Genomic DNA, 19,211 nt, shown 5'->3' with positions numbered 1-19,211 from the left:
ACTAAGACAATTCAATAATGAAAGAAAATACTTTTCAATAAATGTGGCTGGAACAATTAAATTTCTAAATGGAAGTAAGATAAGAGATTCGTATCTCATGCCATACACTGGAAATGGATTACAGACTTAGATGTAAATCTTAAAATTATAAAATTTCCAGAGAGGTTAAGAAACGTTTTCTTAGAACACGAATATTATTAACCACTATAAAAACATTAATAAATTGTTCAATCAAAATTTGTGCTCCTTGGAAGCACGGTTAATAAAACCAAAAGGCAACCCACAGACTGGGAGATAATATTCACAACACATATACCAGATGATATAAAGAACCCTTAAAATTCAAAAATGAAAACTGGAAACACTGTATAAGAGGTTCTGTCAATCAAAATATGGAAAGTAAAAGCAATAAAACATACAAAGTTAGGAAATAAGAAGTAAAACTCTCCCTTAGGGAGACAAAATTTTGCATATGTAAAACATAAACCCAATAAGTTTACATACTCACCAACGCTTGATTTTTTTCAGTCTTCAATCCTTGCCATTCTGAAAATGTATAGCGCCATTCATTATGGCTTTAATTTGCATTTCACTGATGACTAATGGTGTTCAGAATCCTTTCAAGTGCTTAGCGGCCATTTGTATGTCTTCTTTTCTGATGTGTCTGTTCAAATCTTTTGCCCTCTAATATACTGCTAGTGAGAATTACAGACAGTTGTAAAGGTGGGGGTCACTGTAGAAAGAGAAAGTGTTTGAAGCATCCAGAGTTTTTTTTTTTCACAAAACAAAAACAACAAAATTAAAACAGGTTAAGAAAAAAGAAATTCCTTTCTATCCCAGCTCAAATATAATCTTTGTTTTCATTTCTTTGCTATTCATCTTTTTCACAAAATTAGAAAATGCATTCCCTCTTCTATCTTTTAAACACCTACTATGTGTCATCATCTTGCTAACCAACATAGTTAAAAGCAGTAGCCAAGACAGCAGGTCCTGGTTGTTTTGGGACTTAGAATCTGTATGTTTTCAAAATACATAGTTGATATTTCTATTAGAGCATATTTACGGTATTTTACGCTTAGCATTTTTCTGTCTTCCCCATGAGGTTGCTAGTTGATTACTGAAAGGTTATATGTTAACTTGTTTTATTCCACAACACCCAGCATAGTTCTTTGCACACACACTAGGTACAGGGAAAGAAGGAGGAAGGGAGGGAGGGAAGAGGAAAGAAGAAAATGATAATCCATTTCATTTACTCTTTTACTTATTTGAATACTTCTCAGAATCTGAGATAAACAATGTTTCTATAAGATTACGAAGCCAGCACAGTTTAAAGAAAAATAAATCTCCCAAAAAGCTAATATTGGACATTGAGTTCATATTGAGGTATAATTATCCAATTAATTTGACATTTATCTGGAAGACTGGCTACCGAGCTGAAAGCCAGTTTAGACAATATTAGCAGCTATTTCATGGAGATTTTCACAAGTGCTCGTTTGTGCCTGCATGTGTGAAATTCCTGCTGTGAAGTTGACTTCAGGACCAGATTTCAAGATCAATCTGTTCCATGTGTAACATCCCAGCTGGAGTACTGTCTTCCGAAGCCAATCTTTCAGCCAAGTGCTTAAGTGAAGGACTAGGTTGAAGAATCTAGGTTGAACGCCTGACTTAGTCACCTCTCAGCCTCCAAAACCGGAGCTAGCAACATGGACTGCGTGTGGATTCCATACCATGGTTACACACAAAACCCAACCCCTGAGTCTGCCTTGTGACCCCTTCTTAATATTCCCAGAAATATTCTCTTTCGAGGTGATAGAGTTTGCATACTTGTCCTCTCAAAATCTCATGTTGAAATTTGATCTCAGAATTAGAGGTGGGGCCTAGTGAGAGGTGTTTGAGTCATGGGGCACATCCCTTAAGAATGGCTTGGTGCCGAGATCATGAGTTCTTGTCTTATTGGTTCCCTTGAGATCTGATTGTTAAAAATAGCTTGGCACCTTTCTCCTCCTGCCTCTTTCTCACGCTCCATCTCTTATCATGTGACACGCACGCTCTGCATTTTTTGGACCATGATTGGAAGCTTCCTGCAGTCCTCACCAGAAGCAGATGCTGGCACCATGTTTCTTGTACAGGCTATGGAAGCATAAGCCAAATATACCTCTTTTATTTATAAATTACCAGCCCTGGGTATTCCTTTATGGTAAGGCAAAATGGACTAAGACATTTGGTGTTCTGGAATTAATAAGAGAGAGAGGATCTGCTGCAGCACATTCCTGACCACTGATATTTGAGTGCTTTACAGTGTTGCCTCACAATTAGAGTCATAACTGAAACAGAAAGAACCAGGTAGCCACAGCTTCAGAAATCACAAAATACAGACAAAATACTACTAATAATAAAAATAACAACCATAATTTTTTTTTACTTTATAATGTTCTAATCATATATATATATATAAATATAAATTCGTAAGATAAAAGTGCTGCTAGGAGAGCAGAGAAGCACTTAAGTCACAGTAGTGCAGCAATTCAGAGCTAGAACAATCCTTTTTTCCCGAGTTTAACTTCATTTTAAAGATGAAGAAAGAAGCTTGAATGAGATTACAAATTTTATTGTATTATATAAATCATTTAAAACACTATCTTTACTACAGAAACATTAATAGTGATTTCACCAGTAAAAGGGACAGGCTAAACTAGTTCTGCAAGAGAGGTTAACCTGGGTTATACTTTTTTTTTCTCTAAAACCTTTGCATTGCTGTTTCCTTTGCCTGGAAATACATATTTTTTTAGATACGTACATAGCTCAATACCTCACCTCTTTTATGTTCCTGCTCAACAAATGTCACTTCACTGGTAGGACTTCTCTAATCATCTATTCGAAAATTGCAACCCCTGTCACTTTCTATTCCTTTTCTCCATTTTACTCACTTGATAATGCTTATCACATCCTAATATCATACTTTGCATGTATTTCCTTACCTGTTTATTTCCTATTTCCTCCTCTAGTATGTAAGTGTCGATGGCAGGAACTTTGTCTTCCTGGTGCCTTCTAACAGTGCCTGGCATGGATTAAGCACTTAGTAATAGCATGGGGGATTGATGGATAGATGAGTTTTCTCAGGAGCTCATGAAAGTCAAGCTCCTTCTTGTACTCTATCACTATCTCCATATTGCCCCATGCAAACACACACACACACAGACAGCACCTACACTAACACACATGCACATGCAACCACCACACATAACACAAGAATTTTTGTCTTTACCAAATTCAGCAAGCTCTAAGCCGCAAGATCTCCACTAGGTTCTGCTCTTTTGGGTGCAGTATGTTAAGGAAGGAAAATGGGCTCACGATTTGGTCACAGCCTTCAAAGAACCTATTGTCTGGTTATAATGAATTGGAGAAAAGTTCATCCGACACATTGACTGTTTACGATGTTTGAGGACACAGAAATATAAATTATTATATTTTGCCTTATGGCACCTTGAGAGTCTGGAAAGCTTTCAGGAAAAGGGAAATGAGCAGCATCCCAACCAGTAGACAAAGATGTATAAAGGCATTCCACATAACAGAATCTGTGCAAAAAATGACATAAAGGGATGAGAATGCAAGGCATGTACAGAAAAAATGTCCAACTTTCTAAAGGACTGAATACATCAGGGGCAAGTTCACTGAATGAACATGTTGGTTCCAGTTTGTGGCATGATTTGAATGCCATTGGTAAACTTTTGGAATTTATTCTCTTGGTGATGGGAAGCTATTTATGGTTTTGCTTGGGGGAGAAACATTAAACAGCGATCTTAAAATGTTTGTTTAATATCAGGCATCATGCTCAAATGTAATACACATAACCTTGCTTAAACCTTGCAATAAGTCAGAGAATAAGATTGTAAAATTGAGGAAACAGATTTTCAAAAAAGATAAATAAGATGAAAAGGTAAAACAGCTCGAAAGTACAAGAAATAGTCTAAAAACAGCTTCATCCATGTCCCTACAAAGGACATGAACTCATCCTTTTTTATGGCTGCATAGTATTCCATGGTGTATATGTGCCACATTTTCTTAATCCAGTCTATCATTGTTGGACATTTGGGTTGCTTCCAAGTCTTTGCTATTGTGAATAGTGCCACAATAAACATACGTATCCTAATTTTGGGTTCCAGGTTTATTCCAGTCCACCTGCCTGATTAAATCTGCTATTTAAAACATTTCTTTGGAACCATTATTTATGAGATACTTTAGTGAAACAAAAAATCCAGTTATGGAGTTCACATAGGAATTTTCTGCAAAAAAAAACAAAAAAAAAAAAACATGAAATAACAAGGGCCTGAACTAGAACACAGGATGGAAATAAAAGGACAGATGGGATAGGTTGTGTGAAGTTATTACACAGACCACTGGACAACTGGGCATTTTCTGGGCTTGTTTAATTTTGAAGAAGAAAATAAAAACTAAATTTCATTTTATTATTATTAATTTATATGGTCAACTGGCTTAAGGGAAGAAAAATTAAAATAGCAGTAGAATATAAAACCAAGTGCCAATAAAGGCTTTTAAAAGAATGGATACTATCATATATTTTCTTCTTTCTTTTCTAAAAATAAACGAGAAATAAAAGCTTTCAATGTTTTTAGGTTTTTGAATCCACCCACTTACACCTGTTCAGAAACATCTGTTTTCCTATAAAATGGAAACCAGAAAAAATCAAAAGGCCAGCTAGTAATAACACATGGTGAAGAGAAAAAACTTATTTCTTAGTTTATTTAGTTTTTTTGTGTGTTTGTTTTTGATTTTTAGGATATATCTTTAAAACTAAACTGCACGATTGGTTAGGTATCAATATGGGGATCTCCCCCATTGTGCTTTGGATTCCTGGCACTCTCTTATTTGTTAATGTCGTTAGCACATCACTTATTTTCATATGGTTTTAGAGATACGTGGTTATTCTGGGTATTTCATGGTGTTAATTTACTAAGATTTGGATATACAGAGAATAAATTCCATTATCTTAGAATACAGCTGGGACAGCTAAAACTCATGACATCTTTTATTTTGGAACTGCAATGACCGTAAGCACATCTAAATTAATTATAATCTAGCACAACAATGAATCTTAGCAAGGTACTGTCTGGCTAAGAAGATGATACATCTGACTTGAGAAATAAATAAAGGAGACAAGCCATACTTAAAATAGGGAAGAGACCATCCCAGACAAAGTTAACAATAAGGGAGAAGATTCTGAAACTAAACCAAGCCTGGAATTTTCAATGGATAGAAAAAAGTCCAGTGTGTCTGAAGCCAGAGAAGATGAGAGAAACAATGAAAGCGGAGCTGGAAACGACGGCAGAAACAAGATCAGGCTTGCTTTGGAGGTCATGAACAAAATATTCTATTTACAATGGGAATTCATTAGAGTGTTTTAATTAAGAGAGTAACAGATCCAATTTACATTTTAAAAACTTTACACTGATGTCTCTAGATGATGAAAGTAGGAGTTCAGGGATTGAAGCAAGGACACCAGTTAAACAACTTTAACAATTCCGGATAAGAAACAATTGAAGTCTTGGGCTGGAGCATTGGAGATGATAGAAAGTGTTCATAGTTGGGATACAGAGTAGAAGAATAACAGATTTGGGTATAAATGAGCACGGAGTTTATGTCACTGAATTTATATTCAATTAGTCTACGTTGTGTAGAATTTATTTTTAAAATCGTAAAGAATAATCGGTGATATTTTTAACAATGATTAAATGAATGAAGCTAAAAACTGGAATTTCTTTATTTGGTACACATTGGTTTTTAGAACCAGGCTATTAAGCCATTTAATTTAATTTTTTGAGACAGGGTCTTACTCTGTCGCCCAGCCTGGAGTGCAGTGGCACAATCACGGCTCACTGCAGCCTTGATTTCCCAGGCTCAGGTGATTCTCCCACCTCAGCTGGCACTACAAACGTGTGCCACCACGCCCAGCTAATTTTTATATTATTTGTAGGGACAGGGTTTTGCCATGTTGCCCAGGCTGGAATAAAGCCATTTTAATTCATAAAAGGACACTGACAGTATTCCATTTATACCAAACACAATTGTTTATTCACATGATTTATTTTTTATAAAACTTCTGAATATCTTACTGTGTCATTTCTCTGCTCTTAAACTCATTGAATTATGTTATTTTAGCAGAGGTTTTCTTTAAGGAACGTGTCATATACAAAAATTTCAAGAAAAATAGATAATTACGCAAAGGAATGTTTAAAAGTTAATTTTCGATGTACATGAGTTTAGGTTTTCCTGTACATTAGTAAAATATAACTGAACCATTTGATAGTAAACATGGCCAATACTTCCAAGCCTTATTTCAACTAGAGAAATGCCTGTTTGGTTGGAATTGTGTGAACCGTTTACATTTTCTGCTGACGTATGTTCAAATTCGAGTGGTGTTTGTGTAGTGAGATAGTCCACCTTAAGCACTAATAATGGTTTGCTGCACGATCATCATCATAACGATGTGTTGTCATTTATCACACCTGCCACTGACGGAACTCTAAGAATTTCACAAACAGCCCCTCATTAATCTACTCACTTAGCTCCTTTCCCCTTGAAAGCTTCTAAGGAATTTAAGAAATTATGCAGCAACTACGGGAAAGAGATTTTGGAACATTCAGTGAAAAAGACAGGACTGAAACAGGGTTTCAGGGTTGCAAAGATGTAAATTCCATGTGAAACAATCTGGAGAACTGACACAATTATATTTATATATATATATATATATATATATATATATAAAATCAATTTCTGTTTTTCTTAAATGGGAAACACTCTAAAATATTTAGATCAAGTTCTTCATTTTAAAAATTGCGCTTCTCTGTCCAGTTTCTTACTCATCTGTTTTTCCTGGCAGTTTGGAGCTTACTGAAGACCTGGGGGTCTGTCACGCTAAAACAAATTACGTATTGCACCAGTACTATATAATTATAGCTAAAGATTGTTTCCCATGACACTAAATTTGATGCTATGTTCATGTACAATATACTTGGTATTCTAAAAAATTCTGAAATATTATTTATACTGTTTAATAATAAAGCATAAAGTATACTCTGAATATCTTAAATAGGTATATGTTCTTGATTGGCATAAAATGTTAGACTAGTTAGAATGTTAGTAATTGTTCTTTAATTTTATAATCTCTTTATAGATCTATTTATATCATTAGATTATTGATTTTATAAGCACTTACAGAAGACCCTCCTTTGATAGCTGTTATATAATTTCCCCAAAATGCTAAACCTTAAGCAAATATATTTTATAGATAATAAATAACTTTGAAAAATATTCTGCTGACAAAATGAGTTAACATTCACCTGAATTTAAGGAATTGAAAAGTTTTAGAAAGATAATAAAGAGATAATTTATATTTACAAAGATTAATTCCCACGACAAAAAGATATTTCACTTTACAAAAACATTCACATTAGGATTTGTATAGACATCACTTTAGATATCCCTGTGTAAACTGTATATTTTATGTTAAAATATTATTTAAAGCTCATACGATGGAAAACTGTTTATACTGGGAAAATACTTAGGTTCTTAAAAGGTAATAGGTTTGGATGTAGTTGACAAGCTGCAAAGTTTCATGAGAATGTAGTAGCAAGCAGACACACCCAATTAATTATGTAAATGTTAAATCAAGCATTCATCTATAGGTGAAATAGGCTAGTCAAGATAAAATTTCTTCTTAATTAGAAAATGGCAGTCATATTTGCAAGTGGCATATATAGATCTAAATCTCCTTCTGAATAAACGGAATCAGGGCACCTAATTGGATTGAAAAATAATGTCACTTAAACCTGTCTCAGCTTAAGCACAAAACATGCCTTCCTTATTTTTAATGAAAATCAGAATTACCTGCAGAAGAAAGACTAAAAAATGACTCAAAACGTAGTAATTATTGGTTCTGGCTAGAGACCTGGGGATGTTTGATCCCAGTGAATTTTAATTGTAGAAGGAATATTACAACAAACACCTATGTAGACACTGTCTCTGTTGAAATTCAGCCACTTTATCATTACGTTATCAAAAAATAATTTTTAAGTGATAAATAATATATAGGTGGGGTTGAAGCCTCTCAGGCTCATCTTGCATTCCATGACCCATCAGAAAAGATACTAAATATGCTTAATTTTGCATTTTTCAATACCATTCATGGTTGCATATATTTACGTCCTATATTTGCCTTTATTGAGTTGGAACATTATTATTTTGTATGATTTAGACTTTACATAAGTGCTACGTCCTATACGTAGTTTTCTGCAACTTGCTTTTTGCCATGATCTTACATTCTTTAATATTTATCTTTGTTGATATGTGTAAATATAGTTGATTCATTTGAAGTACCCTGTAGTATATCGCATTATGGGTATATTATAATTTATTCATCTATTCACTTAATGAACATTCAGATTTTCTTCTATCATAATATTGCAATGTTCTCTTCTGTTTATGTCTTTTTAATCACATGCATGTTTCTCTGAAAATTGTTTTCACATCTTTAAATTTACTGGATATTATCAAATTGATCTAATTGTATTTACTATTATCTGCTCCATCAAAGAATAATCATTAGTGGTTTCATTCTAACTGTACATATTATTGCCAGGTGTTTAATTTTTGTATCATATTGTTGATGTATTATTTTATAAAATATAAATGATCCTATTTCCTAGGAAGCATGAGCATCTTTCAGTGTTACCTGACCATTTGTCTCCATTTTGTGCTGCTATAACAGAACACCACAGACTGGGCAATTTATAACAAACAAACAGAAATTTACTGGCTCATGTTTTTGGAGGCTGGAAAATCAAAGATCAAGGGGCTGGAATCTGGTGAGGGTCTTCTTGCTGCATCATCCCATGGCAGAAGAGCAAAGAAAGGGCAAGAATGAAAGAGAGAGAGAGAGAGAGACAAAAGGGTGCCAAATCTGTCTTTTTATGAAAAACCCAATACCAAGATAAGAAGCCCATTCTCATGATAATGACAATCCATTCATAAGGGCAGAGCTGATATGGTTTGGCTGTGTCCCCAACCAAATCTCATCTAGAATTGTAATCCCCATAATCCCCATGTGTCAAGGGAGGGACCCAGTGGGAGGTGATTGGATCATGGGGGCAGTTTTCCCCATGCTGTTCTCATGATAGCGAGTGAGTTCTCACTATCTTCTCTTGATGGTTTTATAAGTGTTTGACAGTTCTTGATGGTTTTATAAGTGTTTGACAGTTCCTCTTACACACACTCTTCTCTCTTTCCTAACAATGTTCCTGCTTCCCCTTCCTCCATGATTGTAAATTTCCTGAGGCCTCCCCAGCCATGTGGAGCTGTAAGTCAATTAAACCTCTTTCCTTTATAAATTACCCAGTCTTGGGTATTTCTTTATAACAGTGTGAAAACAGACTAATACACAAAAGCCTTCATAGCCTTATCACCGCTTAAATGTCCCATCTCCCAACAATGCTGCATTGGGGAATCAAGCTTCTAGCACATAAACTTTGGGGGACACATTCAAACCATACCACTTATTTATCCTCTGATATGAACCTTACCCATTTTCTTAGAGATTGTTTTTAAATCTTAAAGATGTTTTAGTTAAGGATATGAATAATCACATCACAAAGACAGATAATTAAATAGTCAAGTATCATGTCAAAAAATGTTCATTCTAAAGAATGATCCAGGATATAAAACCCATATTCTTGGTATTTGGTATGAGTATCTGTTTGGGTTTATTCCCAATTACATATATTATTGTTAAATTTTTATCTTTTACTTAATCTAAAGGTAATTATTTCCTGTTTACTGAGCAGAAGCATCATTTAATTTTCATAAAGCCCTAAAAGTTAAGAATAATTAATACCACATTTCATTGACTTAAACCTGGAAATCCAAGTCCCTCAACTGGCTCAAATTCACCCAGCCAGAAATGAAAAATGTCAGGTTTGAAACTGAGGGGTATGGTTCTATGCTGTTATTTGTTTAACTACTCCACTATCCTTTCTCTCTAAATGAACTGTGGCAAAGGTTTTCTTCTTTTCTAATCCTAGTATCTCTTATTTCTTTATCTTTTCCTTCCAGACTTTTAAGAAGATGAAATAATGCTAATAGAAACTCTGGTATTAAGAATATTAAGAATTTTTATCTATTCCTACCTTTAAATGAAACACAATTAACATATCAGTTTTAGGAATAACATTTGTTTTTAAATTGATAGAGTAGCTCTATAGCATAGTGATTAAAGAGAGTAGGACTACAGCTAAGATACCTAAAATGCAAATCCAAGTGATATGGTTTGGCTGTGTCCCGACCCAAATCTCACCTTGAATTGTAATAATCCCCGCATGTCAAGGGCAGGACCAGGTGGAGATAACTGAATCATGGGGGCGGTTTTCCCCATAATGTTTTCCTGGTAGTGAATAAGTCTCACAAGATCTGATGGTTTTATCAATGGGAGTTCCCCTGGACAAGCTCTCTTGTCTGCCACAATAGGAGCAGATATGATAGGAAGAATCAGGCTATTACCCAGGCACTTACCCACCCTCCATCCATTGACAAGAATAAGGTTCTCATTTCCACATTGTGTGTTCTGCCCTCAGTTTTATTAGCTCCCCCTGTAAAATAAAGGGGATGAAGTAGATAATTTATGGATCTTTCTAAAACAACATGTAGATTGCAATTGATAAATGAAAGAGGTAGGATAACAAGTTAGAAAAGAGTTTTCTAATCAAATACTCATTCTGAATCAACTGACTCCCCCTAAGAAAAAACAAATATTTGCTCTTCTACACTGTATACAACATAAATTTCAAAGTAAAATCTTGAAAAATAAAGCCTTAAAATTTTAGAGGAAAACATTTTGTATTACCTTAGTACAGCAAAATAAATTTAAAAACAGGGATTGGAAAGTACAAAACTTAAAGAAAAAGATAATTAGATTTGACTATCTTAAAATTAAATGTATGAAATACTAAAATATCAATATATAAACTTTAAAGTACAATTAAAGTCTATAAAATGTTAATACATAAATTTAGTAACAGCTATCCATAATATATATATAAATTATATAGATATACACACAACAAAGTGAAAAAAATGTCAGTGATGAGCGGAATATACAAGTATCAGTAAGTTAAAGACAAAAAAAATGCAGAATAGGAGATTTTTGGTAGACTTTAAAAGACAACTAGAATTTTCCACATAAAAATTATTTTAGGCCAGGCACATTGGCTCATGCCTATAAATCCTAGCACTTTGGGAGGCTGAGGCAGGAGGATCTCTTGAGCACAGGAGTTTGAGACCAGCCTGGGCAACATGGTGAAACCCCATCTCTTAAAAAAAAAAAAAAAAAAAAGAGCCAGGCATGGTGGTGCACGCCCATAGTCCTGGCTGCTTGGGAGGCTGAGGTGAGATGATCACCTGAGCCCAGAAGGTTAAGGCTGCAGTGAGCCATGATCATACCACTGCACTCTAGCCTGGGCAATGGAGTGAGACCTTGTCTCAAAATTATACGTATGTTCTTTAAAATTCAAAGATGATAAGCAGTTACTCTGTTTCATTTCCTTCTGGGGTAATAAAAACATATTAGAACTAGATAGAGGTGGTTGTTGGACAATATTGTGAGTGTACTAGATGCCACTGAACTGTTAACTTTAAAACAGTTAATTTTTTGTTATATAACTTTTACCTTGATAAAATCGAAGACATTAGATAAAAAGAATCTTGTTAATTTGATCACAGAACTTAACATTAAGTTATGGTTCTCTTAAATTAAATTATATCATAAAAACAGAGAACAATTTGATATGTTTAAATATAGAATGCGGTTATTTTGATGTACTAAATATGGAATAAAAAGTTATGATTCTAAATTCCTGACAATATGAAGGACAAAAAAAGTTAGAACACATCCTCTTTGCCAGATGTCTAGCACAGTAAGCCAAGGTGTTGCTTGATAAAATATTTTGCACACTGCAGAAAATGTTTTTGACTTTCACTGAGACTTATCAAACTGGCTTATTCATTCTCTGATGGCTGCATGTTCAAGGTGCAAAAATTATTCCCATTTTCTCTTCTTTTAATTCTTTCTCTTTCCTTTTAACATCAATTTACCAATTAACAATTCCTAAGCCACAGATAACTACACAGATATTCCCATTATCTCATTTCCACTTCCTCCAGAGGATTAGCTGACATAGGAGTAAATCTGAGATCAGATTGTTCAGGATGAACTTCATTTAGAGAATTGGTCTGGGAGTGGAAAAACACAATGGTTAGAACACGCTCTCAAGGTGCCAGACTCCCTGGCTTTAAGTCATAGCTGGTAATTGATGTGGATTCCCTACATCAACTATGTGACCTTGGAGAGGTGACTTAAATTCCATGCACGTTAGTTGCCTGACTTGTAAAATAAAAATGAGGATAGTAATAGTACCTACCTCCAAGCCTATTTTTTTTAAAAAAAGAGTTAACATAGAACATTTAGAACAGTTTCTGTCACATGGTAAGAGCACAGTAAATTTTAGCTATTGTTATGATCATCATTAGTAGCACAGCTTGAAAGCAAAGTTTGTTTCCCATTAGGGCATCAAATCCTGCTCCTATGGAGTCTAATGGTTTTTGAATTATGAATCAATGAGTATTCAAGAGAAGAAACTGCAGCACTAGGAGTCACACACCAGCACTCACTCTTTGATTGACTGTAAATATTTGATGGTATACAGTTGTGGGAGCTGATTAAAAACACATGTAAGGCTGCTGTCCTTGTGTCTGGTACTGAGGCTGAGTTCAGAAAGGGAAATGAAGCAACAATAATATGCTTGTTACATCCGGCGGTGGGGGTGGGGTGGTTATACAGGGGTCCTACGCACTGTTGCAACTTGCTCACATTGTCACTGGTAGCTGACTTACCTTGTTAGTGTGAGGCAGTACACAGGCCAATTGTTACTGAGGTTTCAACCAGATTCTTTTTTAGTTACTTTGACTTTTGTCACAAGTGCCATTTACCATTCTGATGAAGGACTCCAGCATTTCCTGCAGGATAACCAAATCATTCCAGTTGGAGGCTTGGACATATTGAAAGATCAATGTAAGTCTCAGTTCATCAGGGATCCAGACATTGATTATGGGTTTGTCCTCACTCTCACCGCTTTATACCCATCTTACATATCTGACTGCCTGTTGAGTCAGTAGACCTTTCAAAATTCACGCAGAACTCCTTTTGCTCCAAGTTTCTTCCAGTAACTTGGAACTCTTCAGTGAAGGGAATTCTTAGAAACGTAGCCCCAGATTTGCTATTGAGAGAATACAAACCCATCACAGTCCACCCCTTTTTAAGCTAGCTTCCAATTACACCTCTTTTAGCCATACTGAACTTCTAAATAAAGACAGTAGCAAACCCACACTTTCACCTAACATAATGCAACTATCCCTCACAAAACCAAAAACATGCTAGCCCTCTCCCCGAAAGAGTATACAAATTTTCTTCAACTATTTTGGACTGATGTTCATTTCTCTTCTAGTTGAGTCACATTCCCCTTTTGATATTCTGAAATGTAAGTACTAAAATATGAAATTGACTGCTATTAATACACTGTATTGTAGACAGTAAGGAAATGGGAGAAGTGAGGATAAAAAATTGCTACTATATACACAAATCTATTCATATCAAAGTAAGGAAAGTTTTGCATGACCAATGCAGTGTTCATTTCTACAACTGGTCATACCAACTTAATTAGGATTTATAACTACCTTTTTCCACCAGTCATTCTATAACCCCTTTACCCTCAGCAAATACCTCAGCTGTTTATGGTTTCTTGCTGTGTAGGATGTCCCACATCATCATTCTTGAAGGATCTGGACCATTATCAGGTCTGCTTACTTCAGGCCATTGTAATTTTTTTTAATTGACTTTAATCTTGGGATATGTGAGTACTGGGAGGCATTCCACGGGATCTCCCTAGATTATTACAGAAACATTTTCCCCATGATTTTGTATTATATTTTCTATATGTATTATATTAAATACATACATGTTTGTATTTACATATATATCAAATAGGGTATTTAGTATAGATATTTGACCTAATGCCATTGTGTGAGCTGTTTATTTAGTCTCTGTGAAGCTGGTATATACAACCTGAATTCTACAGACCAGTAAGCATAAAAGGGAAGATGGGTATGAAGTTGGTAAAAGCTAAGACAAACTGGAACCCACAAACACAAGGTGGAACCCCTGAGGACAGAGAGGAACCCACATCAGTCTTTACCATCTCTAAGCCTCCAACTTTGACGCTGCAAGTGTTCTGCAAGACATGCTGATGCCTTTCAACAAGGAGCTAAAAATGTGCCTCCTTGGAAGTCAGATAAGTCAAATGAGGTTTCAGATGAGCTACATTAACTAGGAATTATGCATGGGAGGCAATTCTGGAAAACACACTTTTAGCCTACCTAAATTGGTGCAATATGGTACCACAGTATACTCCAATCCAGGCAAGAAAACAAACAAATAAACAAACAAACAAACAAACACTCTGTATTAGAATGCAAGAGGTTTCTAATCTTCTAGAATTCATCCCCAGTGGTGCTTTTGTTTTGTTTCATTTTTTCAAAATCAGCGATTAAGTTCTTTTGTTAAAAATGAGAAACACTCTCCTAGAAGTTAATGTTCTACATTCTAGACTTGGTTTTGTAACTCAATAAGTTTGTGACATTCAGGAATTTACTTTTCTAAACTAAGACTTTGCCTCCCCACCTATAATTGGAACAAATAACCCAGCCTCTTCTTATTCACTGATTTGTTGATATAAACAAATCAAATAATGGATGTTGAAATGTTCTGTAGCTTACAAAAAGTAATATACAAACTACGAATAGAATGATTAAATTTGTTTTTGCTTTTGTGAACAACAAAGACAAATGATGTCATCAACTACAGAGAATATAATTGATCTCGATTCCTTATGTGGCCTCAGCCCAGGTCCTTAATGACAGCTTTTTCAGCATTTCAACAAGCTGCCTGCTTTATGTGTGAGGCATTTTCTTTCCATGTGGCCAGCAGCAGGAAATGAAATCCATTACAGCCCCATGTAGGTGGTTAATTTCTTTGAATTGTCATTTAGCTAGATCTTCAGTATCTTCCTAATGATCTCCCTGGTGCAATGCAGTGCAAATCTTCCATGTTACTTGTCATCAAAGCAGCTGTTTTCAAAGATGCTATTTGCTTTTATTTTATGTATTAGTATCCTTTTTTACTTTAATGAAAAACACATTATTATACACAGGGCACTTGGCCAAGCACTGGAGATGAAGTTTGGGGAGGGGGTGATTTTTTTTTTTTTGAGATGGAGTCTCACTCTGTCACCTAGGCTGGAGTGCAATGGCATGATCTCAGCTCACTGTAACCTCTAACTCCTGGGTTCAAGCAATTCTCCTGCCTCAGCCTCCCAAGCAGCTGGGATTACAGGTGTGTGCCACCACGTTCAGCTAATTTTTTTGTTTGTTTGTTTGTTTGTTTGTTTTTTTAGTGGAGATGTGGTTTCGCCATGTTGGCCACGCTGGTCTCGAACTCCTGACCTCAAGTGATCCACCCACCTTGGCCTCCCAAAGTGCTGGGATTACAGGTGTGAGCCACTGCACCTGGCCACAAATCATTTTTCTACCTATAAAACTCTCCACCTACTCTAAAAGAAAGACCACAAATAAGATGAGAGAGAGAAATTTCTATCGGAGTCAAAAGAATGGGAGTTTGTTTCAATTGAGGGCAATTAGAATATATCTTAAAGGAAGATACAATGGAACCAGGCCTCAAAGAATATTCCAGATTTCCTTAGTAGACAGGGGTATGTGCATTTCAGAGGTACGGCAGAGGGAAAAAGAGAGAGAAAAGATTATGTCTGTAAGAAAAAGTTGTCATGAGCCTGGTGAGTATAAAGTTGAATAACATAAGAAAATGATTTGTGTATGTCCCAGATAGCAAAGGCCACCTAATCAGTTGGAACTTACCCCAGGAGCAAAAGTGAGCTATGTGAATGGGCTAGTAATACAATCAGAGAAGTGCTTAGAGGGTTGCTCTGTTTTTCTACCTATAAAAAAAAAAAAATCTGGACTAAGAGACCAAAGTCTTGGAAAATACTTGGCTTATTTATGTATTAGTGCCTGTATGGGGAAAAGATTCCATGAGGATAGAGATTTGGTTGAAAAAAAGAAAGGATATGAAATGCAGGCAACAAAAAATAAAGACATTGTGTTGTATCAAATCTCTGTCACTTAAAATTATTATCTTCTCTCCTTTGAAGCAAGACATTTTTTCTTCACACACAACAATATATGGTGGCAGGATTATCTAACACAGCAACATATTTTGAAATAATACTACTGGAAAAAATCTTATAGACAATCATGGAGAATTAGGATTCTGCAAATTCCCTAATGACCCTTCTCCCATCATTTCAGCTCTAAAAGATTTGGAGGATCACTTTGGGATACAGAGGTAATAATTGAATGCCGCTGTGCTCAGGGAAAGGCTTCAGATTCTCCATGGGTGAGTTGGGCCATCAGCTCACCGCTACAGTCAACAGTAAACGTGGTGGCATATTTGAAAGTGGAATAATTCACATTCCTTCCCTAAAACACAACATACGAAGACGTACTCACTGATGCGCATCATCGACTTTTCTAACATCAGGTGAAAGCAGCACAAGAGCTGGCCAAAGGCCAGCTGCCATTTTACCCCCGTCTCTTGCTTCTTCCATCATGTTTATCTTTTTAATTTTGCAAACATCCATGCTATATTAATTATATATGCTTCCATAATTTTGCACATGCCACATTTTTCTCTTTGCCTCGAGTACTGTAATCCTTCCCTCACCCTGTCTGAACAACTATTTTTCTTACTCAGAAATTCAAGAAAAAATATCATTTTAATTTATCTCTCTAACTTTAAATGTTTTGAGAAATATGTAATTATTCACTCTCTTATCTGTTAAAATTGTACCATGTGCATACCTCTAGTGTTACATTTAATCACACACTGAATTATCTCAGTTCATATATAGTATATCCCTCAGCATGTATATACTGTTCCATAGCCGCATTTTATCCAATAACCTATATCTAGCCATATTTTATTGCTCTATCCTTGATTATCCTTCACCATAACTTTCTTACCTACTTCTAGCTTATATTATTTTATACTATATGAGGTTTTATAGATTACCTAAGTCATATCTGGTGCAAGATGAGGTATATATAAATGCATAAATGTGTGAATAAACAAAGTAATAATCTCTCCTCTCCTACTGGCCTGTTCAATCCTTGATGCATCCACTGCCTTTGAGTGACCTTCGATGTTTCTGAAGGTGGCAGAATAAATAGCATACAGCAAGGGCTCACTCGAGTTTGGTTAAAGAAGCAAACGGTAACTTTTTGAGAGCTACTTCTTAATACTTTTAAACAAGTGAATTAGCATTTCCATCATAACTGATACTTTTGCTGAAAGAAGATGTGCATGCTTTTAAATGTGAATAAAATGTTATTCTTGTTATGTGGATTAGTAAGATTTTTTTTCAAGTGTCTTTCACAGTGGCATCTACAGATCAACCTTAGGCATTCTATATAACAAGTATATTAGAGATCTACATGCTAAAGACAAAGGGTAAAAAACAATCAGAGTCATTTTATGTTAACGTAAACTGACCGCCTCCTGCTTTAATCACTTACCTACATCCTGCTGATCTCATGGCTTCACCTTTTTGACATTAAGAGAGAGGGGAAAAAAACTAAATTTCTTTACATTGAAATACATAGAACATTGACGTTAGATAAAGGGTGATTTTTTTTAACTGACTGCTTGGCTTATCTAGGTTTTATTGTTAGCTTTTTATAACTGGTTCCTTGTGCAAATGTATTTCATGGACTAAACAGTATATACCTGTACAAATGTGCATGTGAACTTTAAGAATGGTGGTAGATTAGATATTCATCATAGTCCTCCTTGAAGAGGTCCTTCATGTCCCTTGTAAGTTGGATTCCTAAGTATTTTATTCTCTTTGAAGCAATTGTGAATGGGAGTTCACTCATGATTTGGCTCTCTGTTTGTCTGTTATTGGTGTATAAGAATGCTTGTGATTTTTGTACATTGACTTTGTATCCTGAGACTTTGCTGAAGTTGCTTATCAGCTTAAGGAGATTTTGGGCTGAGACAATGGGGTTTTCTAGATATACAATCATGTCGTCTGCAAACAGGGACAATTTGACCTCTTCAAGGAGAACTACAAACCACTGCTCAATGAAATAAAAGAGGATACAAACAAATGGAGGAACATTCCATGCTCATGGGTAGAAAGAATCAATATCGCCATACTGCCCAAGGTAATTTATAGATTCAATGCCATCCCCATCAAGCTACCAATGACTTTCTTCACAGAATTGGAAAAAACTACTTTAAAGTTCATATGGAACCAAAAAAGAGCCCGCATCGCCAATTCACTCCTAAGCCAAAAGAACAAAGCCAGAGGCATCACGCTACCTGACTTCAAACTATACTACAAGGCTACAGTAACCAAAACAGCATGGTACTGGTACCAAAACAGAGATATAGATCAATGGAACAGAATAGAGCCCTCAGAAATAACGCCACATATCTACAACTATCTGATCTTTGACAAACCTGAGAAAAACAAGCAATGGGGAAAGGATTCCCTATTTAATAAATGGTGCTGGGAAAACTGGCTAGCCATATGTAGAAAGCTGAAACTGGATCCCTTCCTTACACCTTATACAAAAATCAATTCAAGATGGATTAAAGACTTAAACATTAGACCTAAAACCATAAAAACCCTAGAAGAAAACCTAGGCATTACCATTCAGGACATAGGCATGGGCAAGGACTTCATGTCTAAAACACCAAAAGCAATGGCAACAAAAGCCAAAATTGACAAATGGGATCTCATTAAACTAAAGACCTTCTGCACAGCAAAAGAAACTACCATCAGACTGAACAGGCAACCTACAAAATGGGAGAAAATTTTCGCAACCTACTCATCTGACAAAGGGCTAATATCCAGAATCTACAATGAACTCAAACAAATTTACAAGAAAAAAACAAACAACCCCATCAAAAAGTGGGCAAAGGATATGAACAGACACTTCTCAAAAGAAATCAT

General features: G+C 35.5%; 1 long non-coding RNA gene across 2 annotated transcripts in view; it reads right to left on the bottom strand.

Moving 5' to 3' along the window:
• Positions 1-19,211, bottom strand: part of LOC109026183 (uncharacterized) — a 176,479-nt gene that overhangs the window by 31,131 nt on the left and 126,137 nt on the right. For both annotated transcript variants that reach the window (XR_008678299.2, XR_008678301.2), the window contains exons 2-4: positions 12,958-13,080; positions 10,582-10,658; positions 509-733 (exon numbers count right to left, since the gene is read on the bottom strand). This is a non-coding gene — a long non-coding RNA (uncharacterized lncRNA). The remainder of the gene's footprint in view (positions 1-508; positions 734-10,581; positions 10,659-12,957; positions 13,081-19,211) is intronic.

The sequence above is a fragment of the Gorilla gorilla genome, chromosome 2 (genome assembly GCF_029281585.2).
Source record: "Gorilla gorilla gorilla isolate KB3781 chromosome 2, NHGRI_mGorGor1-v2.1_pri, whole genome shotgun sequence".
NCBI lineage: Eukaryota > Metazoa > Chordata > Mammalia > Primates > Hominidae > Gorilla > Gorilla gorilla.
The sequence above is the reverse complement of the archived record's forward strand: the minus strand, read 5'-3'. Positions and strand labels throughout refer to the sequence as shown.